The sequence below is a fragment of the Nicotiana tabacum genome, chromosome 23, assembly GCF_000715075.1.
Source record: "Nicotiana tabacum cultivar K326 chromosome 23, ASM71507v2, whole genome shotgun sequence".
NCBI classification, from domain to species: Eukaryota; Viridiplantae; Streptophyta; class Magnoliopsida; order Solanales; family Solanaceae; genus Nicotiana; species Nicotiana tabacum.
In genome coordinates, this window is record NC_134102.1 from 52398076 (window position 1) to 52424177 (window position 26102).

A 26102-nucleotide genomic window follows, 5' to 3' on the forward strand; every position below is an offset into this window, starting at 1 on the left:
CCTCAACAATGGGCTTTCTTATTTTAAAGTCAATCTTCCAGGCACCCTCCTAAACAATGGGCATTTCGTTTCAAGTTCAATTTTACAGGCGCCCACTTTCCAATACGGGTATTTTAGATTTAAGTGCTCCGATATCGCTTCGGACTAGAACTCAGTCCGAATTCCCTTTAAAAATCAAAGTACTACGACCACTTCGGACCGGTACTCAACCCGGATTTCCTTTAAAAATCAAAGTGCTCTGATCACTTCTGACCGGTACACAGTCCAAATTTCCTTCAAAAATCAAAGTGCTCCGATCACTTCGGACCGGTATCTAGCCCGTATCCCTTTCGAATTAGAGTTCCAACTTGGGACCTTATTTCGTTCAAAAAATTACATATCTATCTTTCTCAGACGGACGCATAGTCCACACCTCACCAACTCTACTGACGCGATACAACATGGAATTATCTTCTAACAATAAACTGGGGTATATTTTGAGGACGGAGGTCGAGCTTTTCAATAAAAATCGACGCCATGTCCCAAGTATCGTGTTACACCCCATGTTTTCATATGTAAGAGTATGTCGTAAGACAATTGATGTAAGTTCAGAAATGAGATCATTTTTGAAAGTACCTAAGGTAAGTTAATCATGTTACCATGGATGTTACAAATCTTTAAGATCATGAATAACAAGTACCAAGAGGGTTGAAAGACTTAGAAGCTAAACAAACTAAAGAAAATAAATTTCGTCGGAAGTCGACAAGTTGGGAATATTATAACATGTACTCTTGGGATAAGAATAGGGTGCTTAACATGATAAGGAGGTTATGTTATGAGTTATTTTAGTCGTATGATATTCATGTATTACGTTTTGAATTCAAGCGAGTTGTGAAACAAAAGTTGGCAAAGGTCATCACAAGTTACATTCATAATTGTGCTAAAAATTAGGTCAAATGTAGCTGCGATTTTCTCCCAATATACTTGGAATTTGTTACACCATGTGCTTCCCAATGAGATGTATAATGAATATGAGACTCATTAATAATTATTTAAATGAATATAAAGTCATAATATGACTATATATGATGTTTGGATATAAAATATATAGTTTGGGAAAAATCGAATTTAAGTTGCGGAATAACCGACTAAGGATTTGTCTTGTAATAAAGCTTTTTGAGAAATACATTTCGTGTGTTATAAGAGGTGTTTTTGGGACATATTACATACCAAATTGAAGGTCTTGGAATATAGTTTCCAACACTCTTAACCGTTCATTCATACGATGTCCGCATAAAATGAAATGAGCGTCTGAAGAAGGGCCAATGTTAGGGTGCCAAGCTAGCACCTCTTTGACTTTTCAAAAGTTAATATATATAGGTTTTAAGTCGTCGTTCTCTTCATTTTTCATAGAACACGAACAGAGAACCTCCATAAACCTATCCTTAAGCTCTCTACAAGGGTCTCAAAAAAGATTAACATCCCGGGTACGAAATCAAGAAACGATAACATTATAATGATCCCTACGACGTAAGTATCATTATACCGCCTCTCTTTTTCTTTGTAGTTTGAGTTTTGGAAGGTACTTCATAGTTAAGAAAATGCATACTTTCTGTATTTAAGCTTTTAAATATCAAGGAAGATTGATAAATTCATTTCCTAATAGTTAGAACTCACGGGATGCTGATCGGAAGCTGTGAGTTCGATTTATTCCACTTTAAGTGGACTGTTTTGTAGTCCACTCGTGTTGGCCTCTTGTTCTGCTGATTTATGGAGTTTGGAAAGATAAAAGGCGTGGAGAAACGGCACATGTGGTAGGATAGTGGGTTGGTCGCTCGTCATTGCAGTTTCAGGCTACTTGATAACTTGTTGATTGGGTGTGTTATGGTATATTGGGGTTTTTGTTGTATTAAAGGTCCTAAATTGTAGTTAGTTGTTTTCGAGTTGTTGATTGTATTGTGTTATTGTCTCGCCTATAGTAAGCTTGAGGGAGCAGTAAAATCAGGGTAAATGCTGCTCGGTTTTTTTTGTTTGTTACTTTCGTTATATAAATGAGAGAGTCGTCCGTAACTTCACAATAGCTTCATTGTCGTTGTTCTAGATTAAGGTGCTGTGAGCCAAGTTTAGCATTGTTATTGGACATATTTCTATAAGGTATGTTAAGGCTATCACTTCTTTCCTTTTGGCATGATCCATATGATACAACGAAATGAGCAAACACCAACTTTCACAAATGGCTCTATTCTTAGAAGTACTAGGGTTGCCTATGTTCTTGATTCCCCATATGTCTTATTATTATATCGTTTGTTCATGGGTCTCAGAAAATACATAAGTGAGAAAGTTTATTTTGTGATATTAACCGAAGGCATATTGATCTTATGACATCCCGAGAGATCTTATTGACTTACTTCTTATGCATTGCATTCATTTATACATGTACATTGACCCATGACCATATGGCGTTATATATGCGTATATTATATGTATATGGGGTATGGGAATAGGTTATGGTGTTATATACGCACCACCACCTGATCAGCTGGCATACGTTGATGATTTCACCCACAGAGGCCGAGATGATATGATGGGATGCCCTCAGAGGCCTGATGATGTTATGTACGCATATACCCATGCATGATATGACATTTATACGCATATGCATGACATTATAAATGTTTCATGATTCACAGAGTTATTAACACTTATAGGTTTAGTTCTTTACTCCATGTTTCTTTAATGTCTTTTATATACTACTTTCATACCTTACATACTCGGTACTTTATTTGTACTGACATACCTTTTGCCTGGGGATGCTGCGTTTCATGCCCGCAGGTCCCGATAGATAGGTTGACAGTCCTCCTAGTAGGCTATCAGCTCAGCGGAAGGTGTTGGTGCACTCCAGCTGCTATGGATTTGCTTATTTGGTCAGTATGCTTTGAACATGTATAGACTGGTATGGCGGGGCCCTGTCCCTGCCTTTATGATGTTTATGTACTCTTAGAGGCTTGTAGACTGATGTCATATATATGGATGAATGTATGGCCTTGTCGGCCTATGTTTTGAGTGTACAAATGATCATTTCAGTCTTATAAGCATGTATGTCACATGTATAAGTTTATATACCATGTTGGTTCATCTTATGTCGAGTATTCTCTTATGTTTAATTGTGGTTATCTCATGATGGCCTTTCCGGCTAGTTTACCCATGATATTATGATAAGAAGGATATGTTACATTGGTACTCAGTTGAGTCATTACAAAAGTGGTATCAAAGCAATTTTGTCCTAGGGAGTCTACAAGTCGTGTCTAGTAGAGTCTTATTTATGGGTGTGTTGTGCACAACACTTATAAGCATGAGGCTAAAGGGCATTTAGGACTGTTACTCTTACTTCTTACTCTAGATCGTGTGGTAGAGCTCAGTTGTAAGAATTCAAACTCCTAAATTCTATTTTATTTGTAATATAACGATACCTACGTCCAGAAAGACAGTTGGTAAGAGATTGAATATGGCTGTGGAACAGTTGAGTAAGAGGAACTCGATTTTGCATCATGCTTATGATGAGTAAATATGAGGTCTTCAGCATATCATGTGTGTACTAAGACGTGTAAGCTTCTTGATAAGGAACCCTAAGGCATGAACATCTATCCACCCATATGGTATAAAGCAATAAGAGAATCGGAAGGTAGAGACAAGTTTCAACAAGTAAATGAAGCAAGGTGAAGAAGGGTACGAGGTACCAAGTTAGTGAAGATTACCAGTATTTATAATTCATTCAGAGAAATATAAGCATTATGAGTTAGATTCAACAGTAACAAAGATATATACAATTGGCCACACCTATCTCAATTATGCCCTATGGGATCTAACATATATAGTTTAAGAGAAGGATGGGATATCAGGATCCAGCTGGGGTTAGATTAACCCAAAATGGTGGATGGATTGTTATCATTAGCTAACCTTTCCGAAGGATAGTGCAAACGTGGTAATAGATCCCTTGTGAGACACCGAGATGGTGCACTCTAGAATAGTACAGTCTAATATGAATACTAGAATGTTTAGAAATTTTAGAAGATTGGCACTGGAATCCTAGAAGGGATAAATATTTACCTTAGTATGGCTCTCGTCCCTAGTCAAGAGAGCATTTTAGGCAACCCGAAGAGCCAGTGGATAGAGCAAGGGAACCTAAAAACAAAAGAATATTCTGTTGAAGTTTTCAGAATAAGGTGATAGACAGAAATATTAGCAAGAGAATAAGAAGAGAGTAAATGAAGCATTATGAGTAAGACGTGATAAATGGATGATGATGGTAAATCAAAATATGACAGGATGATAGAGTCTATAGTCAAGTGAAGGTAAAGACAAGAGGTGAATGGCCTTGAGACAATACAGAGTATAAGCTATAAAGTCACATCCGCATTTCAAGAAATGAGTTGGTGACTCGAACATGATTACCGAAAGGAAAAGTTAGACCCTTAGAGTAATAGAAATCAGCATGGGCTAGTAAACAAGATATACTGAACATGAATTACGGATCGGAAGATTTGATAATAGTCGACATCGTGACAATTTCATAGATCGCGTTCCGGCAATAATAGAATGGACAACAAAATAATAACCTTTAAAGGTCATTCAGGAAGATGCTTCCCTAAATCAAGAACTTTGAGCAGAGTTAAGCTTAAGGGACTGAGTGTGTCAGTTATACTAGGTGTCACCCTCGTGCGTAAAAAAACTCAGTTATCCTTGGTACAAAAGGGTTAATGCAAGGTGAGTAAGATGTCAGTGAAGATGTGAAAAATGCACAAAGATGATGAGGTAACTATGGAATAGTAAAGGAAGAATGCGGTAAAAAGGCAAAAGGAATGAGATTGCATTTATTAAGATCCCACAGATATGTTACGACTCCAGAACATCATGGAAGCACGACACCGGGGAGTGGAAGTAAGGGTTCCCGCCCGGGATGTTATTCATAAATAAGTGCGAATAAACACTTGATACATAACGAGCCAATGCGAGAGGTAAGTTAAGACAAAGGAAATAACCCAAGAGAGATTATGCGAAATATAGATATGAGAATGGACCAACGAGGTAGTTAATTCAGGAAGAGTCTAGTTATGGCTAGACAAGAGGACATAAATAAATCAACATATCATGAAAGATAAACGTAGTGAGCCCCAACATAGGGAATTCAGTCTCGCAGATATGACATCGTGATCCTTGAGAAATATTCAGATAGGAGTTGGGGTAGTTAAAGGTACCGTATAAGTATTACAGATATAAAAGAAAGTGCTACTGGGGAGATAGCCAAAATTTTAGTTCAGAAGCAACCCTACAGCACAAGGGTGCGGAGGTAAGTAACTAAGGATAATTATAGGCGAGTAAGAACATAAATATTCCTTCGGGTATACGATGTAATAAGCTCACATCTTTACAGGAGTCAGAGGGTCTGTTACAACCCATATTTGCGTACATTAGATCACACGATAAGTTATTCGATGTAAATCCGAGAATATATTATCTTTGAGATGATAAGAAGTTAATCCTATTGGTCTTAAACGATACAAGGGTGTGTAAGAGTGGTTAACAAGCATTAGAAGTTAAACGAATCAAGGATGTTGTAACCCGTATTTTTGGGTAAAACTAGAGGTGATTTATATTCCCAAGAGGTCGTATTTTAAGGTATTGTAATCATATAATATTCGTATCATAATTCTTGAAGTCAAGAGAGTTATGAAACAAAAGTCGACAAAAGTTATCGCAACTTACGTTCATAATTTTACTTAAACTTTAGGTCAAATGTTACTAAGCTTTTCTCCAAACTTAATTGTACTTATGGGGTGATCTACCCATCACATTAAATATCTATGAGTCTAGTTTCCAACGCATTAAACCGTTTGTCAATACGATCTTGGAGTAGACAGATATTCGCGTTGTCGCGAGACTGCGCCAAGCAGCTCTCTATGGGGCCCACATAGGCGGTTGAGACATATGGATATATATAACATGCCTCAACCCCGTTTTAAATCATTTATTTTCAGTATATTCAAACCTTAAAACCCTAAAAACACTCTCTCAAGGTTCTCTCATGATCCAAGACCAAAAAAGAGGGCAAACAACACAAATCAAGTGTAAGGAATCCCGTGGCTCTAGTAAGTTTCTTGTTCTTCTTGTTGTTGCTGATTTTTGTGTTGTTACAGCTCGTGTGAGAGGTTGTTTTAAGTGGTTTATGTTCTGTAAAATACTCCCTCAATTTTTTAATATCAACCTAGGTTATTTCAAGTCTTCTAAAGTGATTCTAGTGCCGAAAAACCCTAATTGATTGCTAGTTTCGCTTCCTTGTTCTTGTGGCAGCATTGGAGGGATATTTCGTGGTCAATTAAGGTCAAATTGGAGTTGTATTTAAAGGTAATGAACCTCTTACCCTACATGTATTTAAGATTATCCAAGTTACGGCTAAGTCATTAAAGCTAGGAATTGTGAGATATATATCGAAAGGCTTGTTAGTAATGTTGTTGGTTGGTGGACTGTTTTGTGATGCTCAATATGATTATTATTAATGTTGTTTGGGCTATTTTGTGGTTGTTTTAACTTGTGGGAATTCATATAAATAGGGGAGGTTCTTTCCGTTTCATCGTAAAATAGGTTGCGGTCGATACATAATAGTTACGACGCTTAAACGATAACGATAGTGTCATTTCTCTTATTGTAGACTTAGGAGTCATGACATTTTCATAGCTTAAGGTTGGCAAGTATATACAAGGTATGTAAGGCTATACCTTTCCTTCTTTTGCATGACTCCGATTGTACATAATGTAATGAATGAGCTTCCAAAGATACTCCACTCTTAGAAGCTAGCAGTACTTGCATTGTTTCCCTTCTTATGGAACGACTGATGTTGATGTTACTTCTCTTATTCTTATGTTATCAATGTTGTTGGTACTTCCTGATTCTTATAATATTCTTGATGAAGAGTTAATCCTAATAACGTGTACGGAGGATACCGACTTTACGTCACTCCGAAAGGTTCAAAATGTGATTCTAATTAGTCCAGCACGCATCATATATATGTATCTATTTTACTCTACCAAGCCGCTCTATAGTCGGCCGGGTACGGAACCTATTGTGCAACTACTGATCAATTGGGTTTTACCGAGCTCCACGTGGCCGGGTACAATTCTACCAAGCCTTATGATGACCGCGTACATTTTTACCGAGCCTATTACGGCTGGGTACGATATGATGAGCCTATTACGGCCGAGTATGATATGATGATGATGATCCCACAGAGGCGTATGTTTTAAAAGTTTATGTATATATATATATGTATCATGCATTTCATGTCAGTAGCCCTTAGAGGTACCCAGATGTTACAGGTTGTATATTCTCTATCCATGTTTATATTACTGTTCTTACTTATGCTTTCCTGCCTTACATACTCAGTACTTTATTCGTACTGATGTTCTTTTTATTTGTGGACGCTACATGTCGTGCTGCAGGTCCTAATAGACAGGTAGGCAAAGCTCCCCCACCATAGTAGGCTGCTCAGTTCAGCGGTTATTGGCGAGATCCCTTCTCCGGACTTGCCGTGGTCTTGGTATGCATTTTTGTTATAGACATTATGGGTATGTCGGGGACCTGTTCCGGCAATGTTGCAGCACTTATGTTCTTTTAGAGGCTCATAGACAGGTGTCGACTCATGTATAATTTGGATTGCCTTGTCGACTGATTTTTGTTGTATAGTATCTTATGGCAGCTTGTCAGCTCGTACCTTATACAAAGATCCATGACAACCTTGTTGGCCTATGTTATATATGTTCATGCCATTATCTGTCATTGTTGATTGTTTAGTATTCATGTCTACCATTTATATTGATCTTGTCGGCCCTTATAGCAAACATGAAAGGTTAGATTAAATGTACGTTGGTGCTCGGCAGGTATGGCCCGAGTGCCAGTCATGGCCCTCCAGTTTGGGTCGTGACAAACTTGGTATAAGAGCAAGTCTGTCCTAGGGGTTGTCTATGAGCTGTGTCTAGTAGAGTCTTGATTACGGATGTTGTCGCACGCCGCATTTATAATCAGGAGGCTATATGACATTTAGGGTTGTTACCTTCTTCCTAAATCGAGATCGTGGATAGAGTTGAGTCGTAAGTGTTTGTCTCTAATATTGATCTTGTTTTCTTTCAGCGATGCCTTCGACGAGGAAGCAAACAATTAGTAGACGACTTGATACAGCTGTGGGAGAGGGTACCGGTCAGGTCCCAAGCCAGAGCAGGCCAAAGTGAGGCTCAGAGTGAGATGCCGTCTCATAACTAATCTACTCTGTCTCCTCCAGAGGATATTAGGAGGCACCCAGCACCTCCAGTTCCACCGTCTGGCACTACAGACCAGGATATGCGAAGTGCGGCGCAGTTGTTGACTGGCTTGGTAGCTACTCATGATCAGAGGTAGAATATCGGTGCTGCTGATAAACCGGTTAGTGCGAGAGTTCGTGATTTTATTAATCTAGACCCTCCAGTGTTTACCGAATCAGACCCCAAGGAGGACCCGCAGACTTTTATTGATCAGGTTCATCGTACACTGCGGGTTATGCATGCTAGTAATACAAAGGTAGTAGAGTTGGCTTCTTATCGGTTACGGGATTTAGCGATTTTCTGGTATGATATTTGGGAGAGATCCAGGGGTCCGAACGCTCCTCCAGCTGTTTGGAAGGAATTTTCTGAGGCCTTTCTTCGTCACTACTTTCCAGTTGAGATACGACGAGCTAGAGATGATAAGTTCTTGAACCTTTGACAGGGTAATATGAGTGTGCGAGAGTATAGTATGCAGTTTGATTCTTTAGCAAGGCATTCTCCCCATATGGTGGCCGAGATGAGCGATAGGGTGCACTCGTTCGTGAACGGGTTGGGACCACATCTGATAAATGAGTGCACGACAGCCTCCTTGGTAGAGGGCATGCATATTTCCCGTATTCAGGCTTATGCCCAGATATTAGAGGATCGTAAGTGCCAGCAAAGGTCAGATAGAGAGCAAGATATGGGCCAGCATAAGAGGGCGAGGTTTGCAGGGTATTCTGATGACTTCAGAGGTAGTATCAGGCCCCAGTCTTCGAGGAGTTCGGCGCCACCTGAAGCTAGTGCTCCTCCACAATTTCAGAGGCCTCGGTATGATCGATTTACCTATTCTGGTTCAGGTAAGAGTTCGTCGGCATCAGGCTCACAATATTATAGGGATACTAGTGAGACGAGACCCCCAACACCTCGTTGTGATCAGTGCGGCAAGGCCCACTTTGGACTGTGTTGTCGAGGTTCTGATGCGTGCTATTCTTGCGGACAGCCTTGCCATATGATGCGGGATTGTCCTAACAGAGGAGGTGATGGTATGGCTCAACCAACTGGATTTATGTCTGGTTCTTCCTCATCAGTTCGACTTCCAGCACGGGGTTTTTAGCAGTCGACAGGTCATGGTAGAGGTAGAGGTGTAGTACTGAGTTCCAGTGGTACTCAAAATCGAACCTATGCTCTAGTAGGTCAACAGGATCTCGAGTCCTTTCTGGATGTTGTTACAGGTATATTGTCTGTGTTTTCTTATGATGTATATGCGTTGATTGATCTGGGATCTACATTATCATATGTTACACCCTTTGTGGCTAATATGTTTGGCGTTGAAGCTGAATTGATAAGTAAACCACTTGCAGTATCTACTCCGATAGGAGATTCTGTGATTGCTAGAAGGGTATATAGAGGTTGCACAGTAATGATTTGTAGTCGTCAAACCTCAGCAAATCTATTTGAGTTAGAAATGGTTGATTTCGATATGATAATGGGAATGGACTGGTTGGCCTCATACTATGCAAATATTGTTTGTCGTATGAAGATGGTTAGGTTTTAGTTTCCTGGTGAACCCATCATCGAATGGAAGGGGAATATTGCTACGCCGAAATGTAGATTTATTTCCTATCTTAAGGCAATAAAGACGATCTCAAAAGGTTACATTTATCATCTCGTTCGCATTAGGGATGCGGAGGTGAAGCCTCCTACTCTACAATCAATCTCTGTGGTCAATAAATTTCCAGGTATTTTCCCTGATGAACTCCCAAGCCTTCCTCCTGAAAGGGAGATGAGTTTAGCATTAATGTGTTGCCTGACACTCAACCGATCTCTATCCCTCTATACAGGATGGACCCAGCAGAGTTGCGAGAGTTGAAGGAGCAGTTGAAGGATTTGCTGGATAAGCGCTTCATTACTCCTAGCACTTCACCTTGGGATGCGCCAGTCTTGTTCTTGTGGAAGAAAGACGGGTCGTTAAGGATGTGTATCAATTATCGACAGTTGAATAAGTTTACTATAAAGAACAAGTATCCACTTCCAAGGATTGACGACCTGTTTGACCAACTCCAGGGTGCCAAGTATTTTTCCAAGATTGACTTACGTTCAGGGTATCATCGGGTGAGGGTTAAGGAGAAGGATATTCCAAAGACGACCTTCCGGACAAGATATGGCATTTTGAGTTCTTGTTGATGTCGTTCGCGCTAACAAATGCCCCAGCAGCTTTTATGGATCTCATGAATAGTGTATTCAGGCCTTATCTTGATGTATTCGTGATCGTATTCATTGATGATAATGTGGTGTATTCTCGTTCGGAGACGGAACATGCGAGCCATTGGCGGATAGTATTACAGACCCTTTAGGTTCGTAAGTTATATGCTAAGCTCTCCAAATGTGAATTCTGGCTAAACTCAGTAGCATTCCTTGGCCATGTAATATCTGACGAGGGTCTTAGTGTCGACACTTAGAAGATCGACGCAGTGAAGAATTGGCCGAGACCTACAACACTGTCAGAAGTCCGCAGCTTCATGGGGCTAGCAGGATATTATAGGCGATTTGTAGAAGGGTTTTCCTCTATATCAGCACCATTGACTAAGTTAACACAGAAAGCTACCAAGTTCCAGTGGTCTGATGCTTGTGACGTAGTTTTCAGGAGGTAAAGAATCGATTGACATTCGCGCCAGTGCTCACTCTCCCAGAAGGAACAAAAGGTTATGTGGTATATTGTGATGCCTCAGGTATAGGTTTGGGGTGCGTATTGATGCAACATGGGAAGGTGATTGCTTATGCATCAAGACAATTAAAGAAGCATGAAAAGAATTACCCGACTCATGATTTGGAATTGGATGCAGTAATATATGCTTTGAAGATATGGCGGCACTACTTATACAGCGTCCATGTTGACATCTACACAGATCACAAGAGTTTACAATACATCTTCAACCAGAAGGTGTTGAATTTAAGGTAGCGTAGGTAGCTTGAATTACTGAAAGATTACAATGTCGAGATATTGTACCATCCCGGTAAAGCCAATGTTGTGGCAGACGCTCTCAGTCGTAAGTCAATGGGAAGCTTAGTACATATTGAGGCAGGTAGACAGGGGTTGACTAAAGAGCTTCATTAGCTAGCCAATATGAGAATCAGATTGTTAGAATCTGATGACGGAGGTGTTACTGTACAGAATACATCAGAATCATCTTTGGTAGCCTAGGTAAAAGCACGGCAATATGTGTCACGACCCAAACCGATGGGCCACGACGGGCACCCGGTGCCTTACTCGACTGAGTACTAACATAAAGTGTCTTTCATATCGTACTGATATTGGTAATTGGGCCAACATGGCCACAACTCGTAATGTATAACTATAAGTGGAAAAGCATTGTATCAATGAACCATCTTTCTTAAAATATGAATACATATGGGATGCCCAGTCGTCTGACATACTGTACAAAAGGAACCTCTATCTACAAAGCCTCTAAGAGTATTTGACATCAAATGGGATAGGGTATCGGCCTACCCATAAGTCTGTAGCAAAATTTTGACACGATGACTCATAGACTCGGCTGCACTTCGAATGAGGTGGAGTCTTACCGATCCTTCGCTGAATGCTAACCTCGTCTACTATGAGGGCTCGTCAAACTGATTGTATATACCTGTAGGCATGAATGCAGCATCCCCAACAAAAGGACTTAAGTACGAATGATGTACCGAGTATGTAAGGCAATAGAATAACTGTAAGCTGAAACTGAACTAATAATATAATATCTGAAAGTAACTGGGAGTCAAAGAAAATCTGAAGATATGCTTACATGCTGATAATGACTCAACTCTCTCAATATAATAAGTAAAATAGTTGTCCGGCCTTATAAGGCTTGGTATATATATAACTGCTCTACCATAGTAGGCTCGCTCATAGGCGCTTGGCCATACTAGGCTCTGTATCTCGGCCAACTGGGCTCACTCATAGGCACTCGACCATAGTAGGCTCGGTATATAACTTACCATCTGATCAGAGGTTGCCCAATAGAGGTCATGCCCATCGATTATAGCTCGATTGTAATGAAAATAATGTAATACTGTATATATAGGCTCTCTGCTCTCTTGACTGGAAGAAGACAATACTCAATTAAATATAAAGTCCCGATAAGGAGAATACTGTAATTTATGAGACTAGGATAATGTATATAAATTCGGGAGTATGAACTTCTCTTTATGCCTCGTTATCAAATACATGTAATTACGAGATCATGCCAAAATGAAGGAAGGGCTTAGCCTTAACATACCTGAGTAGGGAAAAATCCGTATGATATTCTTGAGAAGGATTGCACTGTACTCCCTTAGAATTGCAAAATCCCATTGTTATTACACAGTGCAATTTCGTATGAATTCTTTTACTAATCCAAAAACTGTCGTTGCTATTGCGTAGAATAATTTCGAATAAAATAATTTGCTGAAGCAAAATCACGTCAATCTATCTCACCTTGTAAAAGATTTGTATGAAATCTTGTTTGAGAATTTCCATCCGTTCCTACATGTATAAGCATCTCAATTTGTGATTTTGAAAGGCCTTTTATATAACATGTGGGCCCCACACTTTGTATGACTAAGCCACAAAGACTCCTCCAATCTTGCCACCTTATTAAATGATCTTAAGAGTCACGTTAGGCTTGATTTAAGCCTTCATGCTTGCTTCCACGTTAGGGAGTTAATTCCTTATCCAATAATCTCTTAATTATAAGTTAATCTCCCACTTAAAAATTTATAATTACCCAATTATCCATATAATTAGGAATTATCTCAAATTACTTAAAATACTACTCACTTTTAATAAACTTTATACACCTTACTATCATGTCCATGTGGTACCTTGTATGGTACTAGTTCATAAATACCGAGTATTTTAGCTCGGGTCGTATTTTATCCAAAATGTCAAACTTCGACGAAATTCATTTTCTTTGATTTGCTTACTCTCTCACCTTCACGAATTTACTCGTCTCTTGTTTGAAATAGCATAATGCTTATAATCTCAAAATAATCTCATTCCCGAACTTACGTCGATTAACTTGCTACGAAACTTTAACGTATGAAAATGCGAGATGTAATATCTCATTTCCGAGCTTTCATCAATTTATTTATGGCGTACTTTCATGTACAAAAAATATATGGGTGTAACATTATTCCCCCCTTTGGAACATTCGTCCTCGAAAGTTGACTGATGCAATTATCATTCTCATAACCCATAGCTCTAGCGAATACTTTAATATTCTCCTTTCCATTTAGGCAACTATTCTTTGAATAAATCTAAAGGCAAGGGCATTCCCCCCCTTTAGTCTTCTTTCTCATACCATGACTTTCCTCCAGCTCTTAGCCAATCTCTAGGCCTCATTTTGTGAACATATACAAAATTATGTCAAGCTGTCCCTCTGGGCATCATTAGCTTTACTACATCTAAGTAGGTCATACTATACCATAACTCTTACTTTGATCTATTGTTACTGAGGTCTGCGACCAAACTCCAGGTTACTCTCGTTGCTTATCCTATATGCATAAAGCTAAGTCTTTTAATGCTTCCTCACTACTGTTCATCTTAAGAATGACGACCTAATCTCAGCTCATACTTTGTGACTTTTATCCATCCATTATGATTCTCCTCAGTATTGATCTACAATATACCACTGATAAATTGAAACTTCTTTCGTAATACATTGCCGCTAGGACTTATGTTGCATCGAGGAATATTTGAAGTAATTTTCCTGATCCACTTAAGGGTGATACTGTACTTTAATAATCGTATTTTATAGCATCCCAATGTGATTCACCTTACGTGGGTATTTTAATTTCGTACAATCCATGAAATCCTGTTCAAACCATTACTCAATCGAAGGCCCAAACGTCATCTTTCATCTAACACAATTACACCTTCATTCTACTACCAGGCCAGCATTCCATCTCTTCTAAATGCTACTAGTCTTAGATTCCTTTGAGTTCATTCAGGCTATACTGAGCTTTCTATAACTTAGATAAGCCATCAGCTCTCTTGTTTTTATGGGCTTAATCCCGAGGACTCATCTGTTTCTCGTTACCTTCTCACTCGCCCTTTCTTGTCCTTACTCCTGTCTTCCTAAAATCTTGTCGCTCTATCATACTTTAGCTTGTGATCTACACATATCCATTTATACTACTCACAACCTTCCTTCAACTCGCTTGCACCATAGATTTCCTTATGTTATTCTGGAACATCAAGCGAGACATCACATTATCTCTAACTCTTCTTTACTCTCTTAACTAGACCTCTCAGTACCTAGAAACCATAGGCTGGAAGACATGCCACTGACGACGCTGCTATCATTCCTGGATATTGAATCCTCCCGCTTCTAGCCTTTTATCCGGAGTATGGACTATTCATAACCTTCTACACCTGAGTATCTCATCGTTGTTTGCCTTTACCTTGCTTACCTTAAAATCTGGCATCGCATCTTCTATCTCTTTCATGACCTCCCTTCCACATAGGTATGATTCACATCCACCTATTATTATACTCGCACCTTTGGCGCATACAAAATCTAGTGGGAGCTTCATACTGACTTCTTATGAGGCTGGTACTCTTCTAACTGGCTTTCTCGTAGAGCCGTTATGGAATACAGTTGTTGTACTATCTCTCTTGTACCTGTGATATTAAGGGTGATTCTGCAATGTTTTCAATCACGATTTCTATAATTTTCTGGGTCCAATAATCAGATTCCTGATTTACTTAGTTGATTAAACTCTTTAGTTTCCTTTTCCTTCTGATCAGCCTTCATGTAGGCTTAAACTATCTTCCGATCTGCAGCTACTGGTATTAGTTATTACTTTAGCCTTTCATGGGCGCTATGGAATATCCATGATAAAATCTTCTAATAATTCAATCCTTTGTCTATGCCCTGGGCTCAATTCTTTCTTTTAACTTATACCAGAGTCTTCTATGGCTGTATGAATGTCAACATATATGCTGCATGGATAATACTCCAAACTCTTTAAGTGTGTTCATAATGTAACTAACTATGGATCATTAATCGAATAATTCTTTTTGTTCCTTCTCAACTTTCTTTAAACGTAAGCTATTACTTTTCCTGGTCTTTCTGCCCCCTTGTTGCGTGCATACATAGCTTATCTTAGTGCCCACACATATTGGAATTCCATACAACACATATGATCTTGAATATCACTTCTGATTTTTCTCCCTGTTCATTAGCCACGCTAGGTGCCACCTTCTTATGGAGTGCATACAATGTTGTTGTGAGACTGTTGTTACATGACCATTTCCTCTTTAGGTCACTGTGCTTAGGTTGAAGCCTTTTTCCTTATTTTCTCAACTAGTCTTTCATTGTAGTACTTAGGGAGGACCCTCTGATTCTTTCAAGGCTGCGAGCTTATTACATCATTTATCCGGCGGAATTTTTGATGTTCTTTCTTACTTGTAATTAACCTTACTTTCTTACCTTCATGCCCTTGTGCTCGTAGGATTGCTTCTGAGCTGATATTTTGATTGTCTTCCTAGTGGCACTCTCTTTATCTTCGTAACACTCATACGGTACTTTTACTACCCCAACTCCTATCTTAATATTTCTCAAGGTTACGATGCCATATCTGCGAGACTGAATGCCTCATGTTGGGGTTCACTATGTTTATCTTGCACGATCTGTTGATTTGTTTGTATCCTCTTGTCTAGCCATAACTAGGCTTTTCCTAAATCAACTACTGACTACTCGTTGGCCCATTCTCATATCAGTATTCCGCATAATCATTCTTGGGTTATTTCTTTTGTCTTAACTTATCTCTCGCGCTAGCTCCTAATTTATCAAAAGCATCCCGGGCCGGAACCCTTACTTCCTCTCCTTGACATCGTGCTTGCATAATGTTTTGGAGTCATAGCATATCCGTAGGAATAAGTGCAATCTCATTCCTTCTTTTATTTTAATTGCATTCTTCCTTTACCAGTCCATAATTACTAGAATCACTTAATTCTGACTTAATGTCACATCATTCCATATTCCTCCTTTTAGGGGAGTACTAAGATTTAGTGCTATGATGATCTACGTATAGATGTTTTACCTCCTCATCTTTGGCATCTTTTCATATCATCGATAACCCTTACTTGCCTTGCAATAATCTTTCTGTATCAAGGATAATAAAATTCCCTACTCGCGAGGGTGACACTTAGTGTAACTGGCACATACAGTCCCTTAAGCTTAACTTTGCTCACATTGCTGGCTTTAGGGAAGCGTCTCCCAGAATGACCATTCTCTGAATTTATTATGAATCTTCTTCTGTTGTCCATTCTATTATCGCCGGAACAAAATCTGAAATTCTCATGATGCCTACTATTATCCAATCACTCAGTCCCTAATTCATGTTTAGTTTATCTTGTTCACAAGCCCATACTGAATTCTATTATGCTGGGGTCTAACTTTTCCTTCTGATAGTCGCGTTGGAGTCACGAACTTATTTCTTGAAATTGGAGACCCTTCTCGGGTCGTCCCTATCAAAGATGTACAAGTTACAGAGGATCTATCATATGAAGAAGTGCCAGTGGCTATATTAGATCGACAAGTCCGCAAGCTGAGAACAAAGGATGTAGCTTCCGTCAAAGTATTGTGGAGGAACAAGAATACGGAAGAAATGACATGGGAAGCAGAAGAGGAAATGAAGTCTAAATACCCTTACATGTTCCAGATTGAAGATAACGAGGATGTAGGGGGAACGCAGGACGCGTTAGAAGGTTAAACGGCTCTATGAGGTGAGCAATAGCTTGAGAATACACTTTCTTAATACAAAATGGTGATAAACAGATAATGTACATATCCATAATGCTTTGTATATCCTTTTAAGGCCATAGGTTGGGTTTAACTGCTTGCAAATTGGCTAGTGTCCATTTTATAGGGAAAACTCATCCGAAAATTTCCGTCGGAATCCACGAATGCTCCTAAGGGGGGGAGGGCGTTACAACCCATATTCACGTACGTTAGATCATGCCGTAAGTTAGTCGACATAAATCTGAGAAGATATTATCTTTGAGATGATAAGAAGTTAATCCTATTGGTCTTAAACAATACAAGGGTGTGTAAGAGTGGTTAACAAGCATTAGAAGTTAAACGAATCAAGGATGTTGTAACCTATATTTTCGGGTAAAACTAGAGGTGATTAATAATCCCAAGAGGTTTTATTTTAAGGTATTTGAATCATATAATATCCGTATAATAAGCCTTGAAGTCAAGCGAGTTATGAAACAAAAGTCGACAAACGTTGTCGCAACTTACGTTCATAATTTTACTTAAAATTTAGGTCAAATGTTACTAAGCTTTTCTCCCAACTTAATTGGGATTACGGGATGATATACCCACCACATTTAAGATCTATGAGTCTAGTTTCTAACCCATTAAACCGTTCATCAATACGATCTGGGAGTAGAGAGATATTCGCATTTTTGCGAGACTGCGCCAACCAGCTCTCTATGTGGCCCACATAGGTGGTTGAGACATATGGATATATATAACACGCCTCAACCCCGTTTTAAGTCATTAATTTTCAGTATATACAGACCTTAGAACCCTAAAAACACTCTCTCAAGGTTCTCTCATGATCCAAGACCAAAACAGAGGGCAAACAACACAAATCAAGTGTCAGGAATCCCGTGGCGCTAGTAAGTTTCTTGTTCTTCTTGTTGTTGCTGATTTTTGTGTTATTCCAGCTCGTGTTGGAGGTTGTTTTAAGTGTTTTATGTTCTTTAAAATACTCCCTCAAGTTTTTAATATCAACCCTAGGTTATTTCAAGTCTTCTAAAGTGATTCTAGTGCCGAAAAACCCTAATTGATTGCTAGTTTCGCTTCCTTGTTCTTGTGGCAGCATTGGAGGGATATTTCGTGGTCAATTAATGTCAAATTGGAGTTGTTATTTCTGTTTAAAGGTAATTAACCTCTTACCCTACATGTATTTAAGATTATCCAAGTTACGGCTAAGTCGTTGAAGCTAGAACTTGTGCGATATATATCGAAAGGCTTGTTAGTAATGTTGTTGGTTGGTGGACTGTTTTGTGAGGCTCAATATGATTATTATTGATGTTGTTTGGACTGTTTGGTTGTTGTTTTAACTTGTGGTAAGTCATATAAATAGGGGAGGTGTTGTCCGTTTCATCGTAAAATAGGTTGCGGTCGATACATAATAGTTACGACACTTAAACGACAACGATAGTGTTATTTCTCTTATTGTAGACTGAGGAGTCGTGAAATTTGCATAGCTTGAGGTTGGAAAGTATATACAAGGTATGTGAGGCTATCCATTTCCTTATTTTGCATGACTCCAATTGTACATAATGTAATGAACGAGCTTCCAAATATACTCCACTCTTAGAAGCTAGCAGTACTTACATTGTTTCCCTTCTTATGGAAAGATTGATGTTGATGTTGCTTCTCTTATTCTTATGTTATCAATGTTGTTGGTACTTCCTGATTCTTATAAGATTCTTGATGAAGAGTTAATCCTAATAACGTGTACGGAGGATACCGACCTTACGTCACTCCGAAAGGTTCAAAATGTGATTTCAATGAGTCCATCATGCATCATATATATATGTATTTAATTTACTCTACCGAGTGCTATAGTCGGCCGGGTATGGCACCTATTGTGAAACCACTAATCAGTTGGGTTTTACCAAGCTCCACGTGGCCGGGTACAATTCTACCAAGCCTTATGATGGCCGGGTATATTTTTATCGAGCCTATTACGGCCGGGTACGATATGATGATGATGGCCGGGTACGATATGATGATGATGATGCCCACAAAGGCATATGTTTTAAACGTTTATGTATATATATATATATATATATATGTATGTATCATGTATTTCATGTCAGTAGCCCTCAGAGGTACCCAGATGTCACAGGTTGTATATTCCATATCCATGTTTACATTACTATTCTTACTTATGCTTTCCTGCCTTACATACTCAGTACTTTATTCGTACTGACGTCCCTTTTATTTGTGGACACTGCATGTCGTGCTGCAGGTCCTGATAGACGGGTAGACGCAGCTCCCCCACCACAGTAGGCTGTCCAGTTCAGCGGTTATTGGCGAGATCCCTTCTCCGGACTTGCCATGGTCTTGGTATGCATTTTTGTTATAGACATTATGGGTATGTCGGGGCCTTGTTCCGGCAATGTTGCAGCACTTATGTTTCTTTAGAGGCTCATAGACAGGTGTCAACTCATGTATAATTTGGATTGCCTTGTCGACTGATTTTTATTATATAGTCTCTCATGGCAGCTTGTCAGCTCGTACCTTATACATAGCTTCATGACAGCCTTGTCGACCCTTATTATATATGTTCATGCCATTATCTGTTATTGTTGGTTTTTAAGGATTCATGTCTACTATTTATATTAATCTCATCGGCCCTTATAGATAACAAGAAAGGTTAGATAAAATGTGTGTTGGTGCTCGGCAGGTATGGCCCGAGTGCTAGTCATGGCCCTCCAGTTTGGGTCGTGACAGGGTCTCCACTATGTATTACCCCGAAAGACTAGCTGAGGAAATAAGGAAGAAGGCTTCAACCTAAGCATTGTGACCTAAAGAAGAAATGGTCTTGTAACAACAATCTCACGAGAACATTATATGCACTCCTTAATAAAGTGGCACCTATCGTAGCTAATGGATGAGGAAAAAAAAGTTCAAAAGTAATATTCGAGATCATATAGGTTCCATGGAATTCCATTATGTGTGGGTACTAAGATAAGCCAAGTATGCATGCAACAAGTGGTTAATGGAAGGTTGCGAGTAGTATAAATATATATGTGTAGGTCGCAAGCTAAAGTATGATAGAGCAGCAAGGTTTTAGGTAGATAGGAGTAAGGATAAGAAAAGATGAGTGAGAAGGTGACAAGAATAGGTAAGGCCTCTGGATTAAGCCCATAAAAATAATAGAGCTTATGGTTTCCGTAAGTAATAGAAAGCTCAGTATAGCTTGAATTAACTCGGAGGAGTCTAAGACTAGTACATTTAGAAGAGATGGAATGCTTCCCTGGTAGTAGAATAAGGGTGTAATTGTGATAGATAAGAGGATGAAGCTTAGGGCTTTAATTGACTAATGATTTAAAGAAAAGGTATTTCATGAATTGCACGGGACTAGAATACCCCTATAAGATGAATCACATTGGGATGCTATAAAATATGGTTATTGAAGTATAGCATCATCCTTAGGTGGATCAGGAAAATCACTTCAGATGTTCCTCGATGAGACGTGAGCCCTAGTGACAATGTTAATACGTAAGAGGTTTCAAGTTACTAGTGGTAGATTATGGATCAACATTAAGGTGAATCAACAATAGATGGATAAAAATTACAAAGTATGAGATGATATTAGGCTGTCATTCTTAAGATGAACAGTAATGAAAAAGAACTAAAGGACTTAGATTTATACATATAGGATAAGCAGTAAGAGAGTAACCCAGAGTTGGGTAGCAGACCCCGGTAATAATAAATCGAAGTAAGAGTTATGGTATAGTATGACCTATCTAGTTGTAGTAAAGCCAACCATAGATAACCGAGGCTATAAAACAAGATATAGCAATGGTAGTAAGTTCGACAAAGTACCGAGAGAAGAACTTCAGTACACCTATAGATTCCCCAAGGAACAGTTTGTCATAGTTCTGTATATGTTCACAAAGCGAGGTCTAGAGATTGGTTAACAGCTGGACGAAAAAGGAGAGAAGAGTCACATAGGTGCACTTATAAGGTCAGATCGTACAGGCTGCATGATAGAAGGTAGCAACAGTTACGAGATTGAAAGGATTCCGACCACAAGTCATGGTGTGAGAAAGAGACCTAAAGGGGGGAATGCCCTGGCCTTTGAATTTATTCACAAAAAAATTGCCTAGATGGAAAGGACAATATTAAAGTATTCTCAAGAGTTATAGGTCATGAGACTGTTAATCACATCAGTCAACATTCGAGGATGAATGTTCTAAAGGGGGAGGAATAATGTTACACCCCATGTTTTCGTACGTAAGAGTACGTCGTAAGACAATTGATGTAAGCTCAGAAATGAGATCATTTTTGAAAGTACATAAGGTAAGTTAATCATGTTACCTTGGAGGTTACAAATCTTTAAAATCATGGATAACAAGTACCAAGAGGGTTGAAAGAATTAGAAGCTAAACAAACTGAAAAAAATAAGTTTCGTCGAAAATCGACAAGTTGGGAATATTATAACATGTACTCTTGGGATAAGAATAGGGTGCTTAACATGATAAGGAGGTTATGTTATGAGTTATTTTAGTCGTATGATATTCATGTATTACGTTTTGAAGTCAAGCGAGTTGTGAAACAAAAGTTGGCAAAGGTCATCACAAGTTACATTCATAATTGTGCTAAAAATTAGGTCAAATGTAGCTGCGATTTTCTCCCAATATACTTGGAATTTGTTACACTCTGTGTGTCCCAAGGCGACTTATAATTAATATGAGACTTGTTAATCATTATTTAAGTGAGTGTAAAGTCATAATATGACTATGTATGATGTTTGGATATAAAATATAAAGTTCGAAAAAAATCTGATTTAAGTTGCGAAAAAACCGACTAAAGATTTGCCTTGTAACGAAGCTTTTTGAGCAATACCTTTAGTATGTTATAAGAGTTGTTTTTGGAACATATTATATATCAAATTTAAGATCTTAGAATGTAGTTTCCAATACTCTTAACCGTTCATTCATACGACGTCCAGATAAAATGATATGAGTATCTGAAGAAGGGCTAATGCTAGGGTGCCAAGCTAGCACCTCTTTGACTTTTCAAAACTTGATATATATAGGTTTTAAGTCGTCTTTCTCTTCATTTTTCATAGAACATGAACAGAGAACCCCCATAACCTATCCTTAAGCTCTCTACAAGGGTTTCAAAAAAGATTAACATCCGGGGTACGAAATCAAGAAGCGTTAACATTAGAACGATCCCTACGACGTATCATTATACCGCCTCTCTTTTTCTTTGTAGTTTGAGTTTTGAAAGTTAATTCATAGTTACAAAAATGCCTACTTTCAGTATTTAAGCTCTTAAATATCAAGAAAAGTTGATAAATTCGTTTCCTAATAGTTAAAACTCACGGGACAGTGATCGGAAGCCGTGAGTTTGATTTATTCCACTTTTAGTGGACTGTTTTGTAGTCCACTCATGTTGGCCTCTTGAACTACTGATTTATGGAGTTTGGAAGGATAAAATGCGTGGAGAAATACCACACGTGGTAGGGTAGTGGACTGGTCGCTCGTCCTTGCAGTTTCAGGCTACTTGATAACTTGTAGATTGGGTGTGTTATGGTATATTTGGGATTTTTATTGTATCGAAGGTCCCGAATTGTAATTAGGTTGTTTTCGAGTTGCTGATTGTATTGTGTTTTTGTCTCGCCTATAGTAGGCTTGAGGGAGCAGTAAAATCAGGGAAAATGCTGGAGCAACTTTCAAAATCAAAAATCAAAAATCATCCCATCGCCTTCTTAAACTACAATTGGCCTGATTCTTATCACATTCGAGATATGTAGAAAAACTCAACCCTGAGAACGGCCGTACCTACATCAAAATTCATCCAATCAATCTATATGTCCATCTAACATCCACGGCCCAGTGTTATTACAGTCCGATACTGGGGCAATCTTGGGAGCAATGTCGAGATCACATGAACCTTTTCGTCCTCGAACATTCGTCTTCCACCCCATGAGACTACGATCCATAAGTAGTACTCAGTTGCATTTTAGAACTACACGCGATCAGATTCTTGTGCAACCCGAGATATGTAGGCAACTCAAATACCAGAGTTCAGTCATAATCTTCAAAACATCCGCATTCCCACTCTTTCATGTCGGGTCAAAATTGAGTGTGGTGTCAATTTCTTTGTCCGAAGATTCTTACATAATCTCCGGTCAAAGAGGGGCAGCTGTTGACACTCAATTTTGACCCTCCATATTTAAAAATTAACTTCTGCAGGCTTCCTAGTCAAAAATAATAAAAATGTAGTTTTTACACATTATTTAGCATTAATGCAATTTATTGATAATTATTCCTATTTTTATAAAATGTGGGAATTTCTATCATTTTATTGCAATTATTCAAAAATATAATTTTTGCACATTATTTAACTTTAATGCAATTTATTGATAATTATTCATATTTCACAAAATATGGAAATTTCTATCATTTTGTTGCAATTAGTTAAATACTGCAGTTTTTGTGCTTTTTTATAAACTTTTAAGCGATTTATTGATAATGCCTATTTTTCAAACATTAGGAAATTCTATCAAATTATCATCTTTTCAAAAATAAAATAATAATTACTACAGCATCATTGTAGCAGTTACATTTTAAATAAATACTATGAGATTTTCTAATTAAAAAATCATATTTATTTTGTAGCACGGTCTGTTTAGTTAAATTGAAGCCAGTAGAAATAATTTTAAAATACGGATCAAGTCCGGTTAAATTGAACATTCCGTCAACATCTGGTGTGACAAGACGTTGATGCGACATGACATTGACGCGATAAGACATCGTGATGTGACTAGTCAATTGATGTGACTTGATGTGACATGACCTCCTTTAATTTTGACCACATATTTTTCTTCCATTTTACATATACGTTCTACTAAAATAAGAATCACATCTTTTATTTACACACCCACTATATACATATACCCACACCTACACACTATCACACTTTATAACATCATATTTTTATAACCCAAACCCTAAATAATCTCTCACTCTCCATTGAGAGAACTCATAGCCGCACACCCCATTTTTGGGGCTTTCTCAATCTCTAATTTTTGAGAGACCATGTCTGCTCCCTCTTCATCTCCAAACTCTCTCTTCATTGTGAAGAGACATGGTTGCCGCTCAGGTCGCTGCCGCCAGAGTTGACCACCGGCAGGTAGTGATTCCCATCTTCTCCTCTTTCCTCTCTTTGGAAGACTCCACTGGTTGGAGAAATCGACACTTCTTGCCAGAGTTTGGCCGCAAAACTTTTAGATCTGGTAGTGAAGTATTGAACGCCGGTGGCCTCTTTTACTCATCCCTTTATGATTTTTTGTTGTTGTTCTTTACGGATCTGGAGTTTATGGCTTTTCTGGCGAACTCTTATGTTTTTGCTAGCCTTTTGTGTGTTGTTTTATGGAGTTTTGTGACTGTTGGCCCATCCATTGGCGCCCTGTGTATTTCCGGCAACCCATTGTTCGACTGGTTATTAATTTTTGCGATAGTCATTATCACTGTTTATATTTGAGATAACATGGGTTCTGATTTTTCCGACGAGTTTCTCCTTCTACGACGGATGATGATGCGGATTCTGTTGGTTCCATTTTTGTGTTTGTTTTCACCATTCTGCTATGGCTGACAGCTTTGTTTTGATGTCGTTTGGACCTTTTTGTGTACTTTGAGCAGGCCAACCATTGTTTGAGGCCATGTTTGAGACCAGCTTTGCCTCTCTTGACTTCGTTTATGATGTTGAATCCCATTTCATTGCTGATATTTGGTTTGACCCCTTAGTCTCGTGTATTGAAAGCACGGGTGGCAATTTGAGCCCAAACCCATCAACCCGCCCAACCCGTCCAGAGATTAATGGGTTGGGCTATAATATTTTAGCTAATGGGTCTATTTGGGCTGAGCCCAAGTTAATCTATTATTTTATATAACCCATTATGACCCATTAAGTAGCCCAAATACAACCCATGAATCTCACCCAAAATAAAAAAATTTTAACCCAACTTATCTAGAAATTTACTTAGTTGCCATGTCATTAGTTTTTGTATCTAAGTTTAAAAATGAAAATCAAGATATTTAAATTTTAGGGTGTGTTTGATATGACGGAAAACGTTTTTCTGAAAATATTTTCTCATTTTTCACTGCTTGGTTGCACAAAATAGTCAGAAAATTTTTTTCTATACCACCCACCCAACCCCCGCAAAAACAAATGTATTTTCAATTTTCTGTTTTCTGTTTTTTCGTTTATCTGCACCATCCACTCCCTAACCCCCCCACCCAACCCCCAAAAAAATTGTATTTTTAATTTTTTATTTTTTATTTTTTCGTTTTTCTGCACCACTCACCCCCTCAAACCCCCAACCCCCACCCTCCCCCCACCCCGGCAAAAAATTTTTTTATACTTTTATTTTTTATATTTTTAATTTTCTGTTTTCTATTTTTTTGTTTTTCTGCACTATCCACTAACCCCAACTCCCCCACCCAACCCGAAAAATATTTTTTAACTTACACATTTGAAATACTATTTTGTTATTTAAGAAAATATATTTTGATTCTCAAAATATTAATAGTATTTATTTATCTTTTATACCTAGATGTATAAAAGGTAAAAGGCTTTGTTTATGCAAGATGAGCATAGTTCTAAAACATGGGTCAAGTTGGGCGGGTTAGGCTATGACCCATTGTTTAGCCATCTTGACCCAGCCCATCTTAGCCCAAGTACAATTTGGGCTGGATTGGGCAATGGCCCATTTATTGACATAACCCATCTTGACCCGCCCAAATTCAGTCCAACCCGCCCATTTGCCACCCATAATTAAAAGTCTAATCGATTCTCTTGGCTTTCCAAAATTTTTACCTGATTATTTTGACGTGCTTGTGACTGTATATCTCTTTTTATTTGATTCGAACAAATATTATACAAGATTGCGGTCGATGAGAAAATAACCTCTGAGTTATTGAGGCCACGACGCCCCGAATGACCCTCGGACTGGGCCCTAAATAACGAGGCGATGATGATAAACATC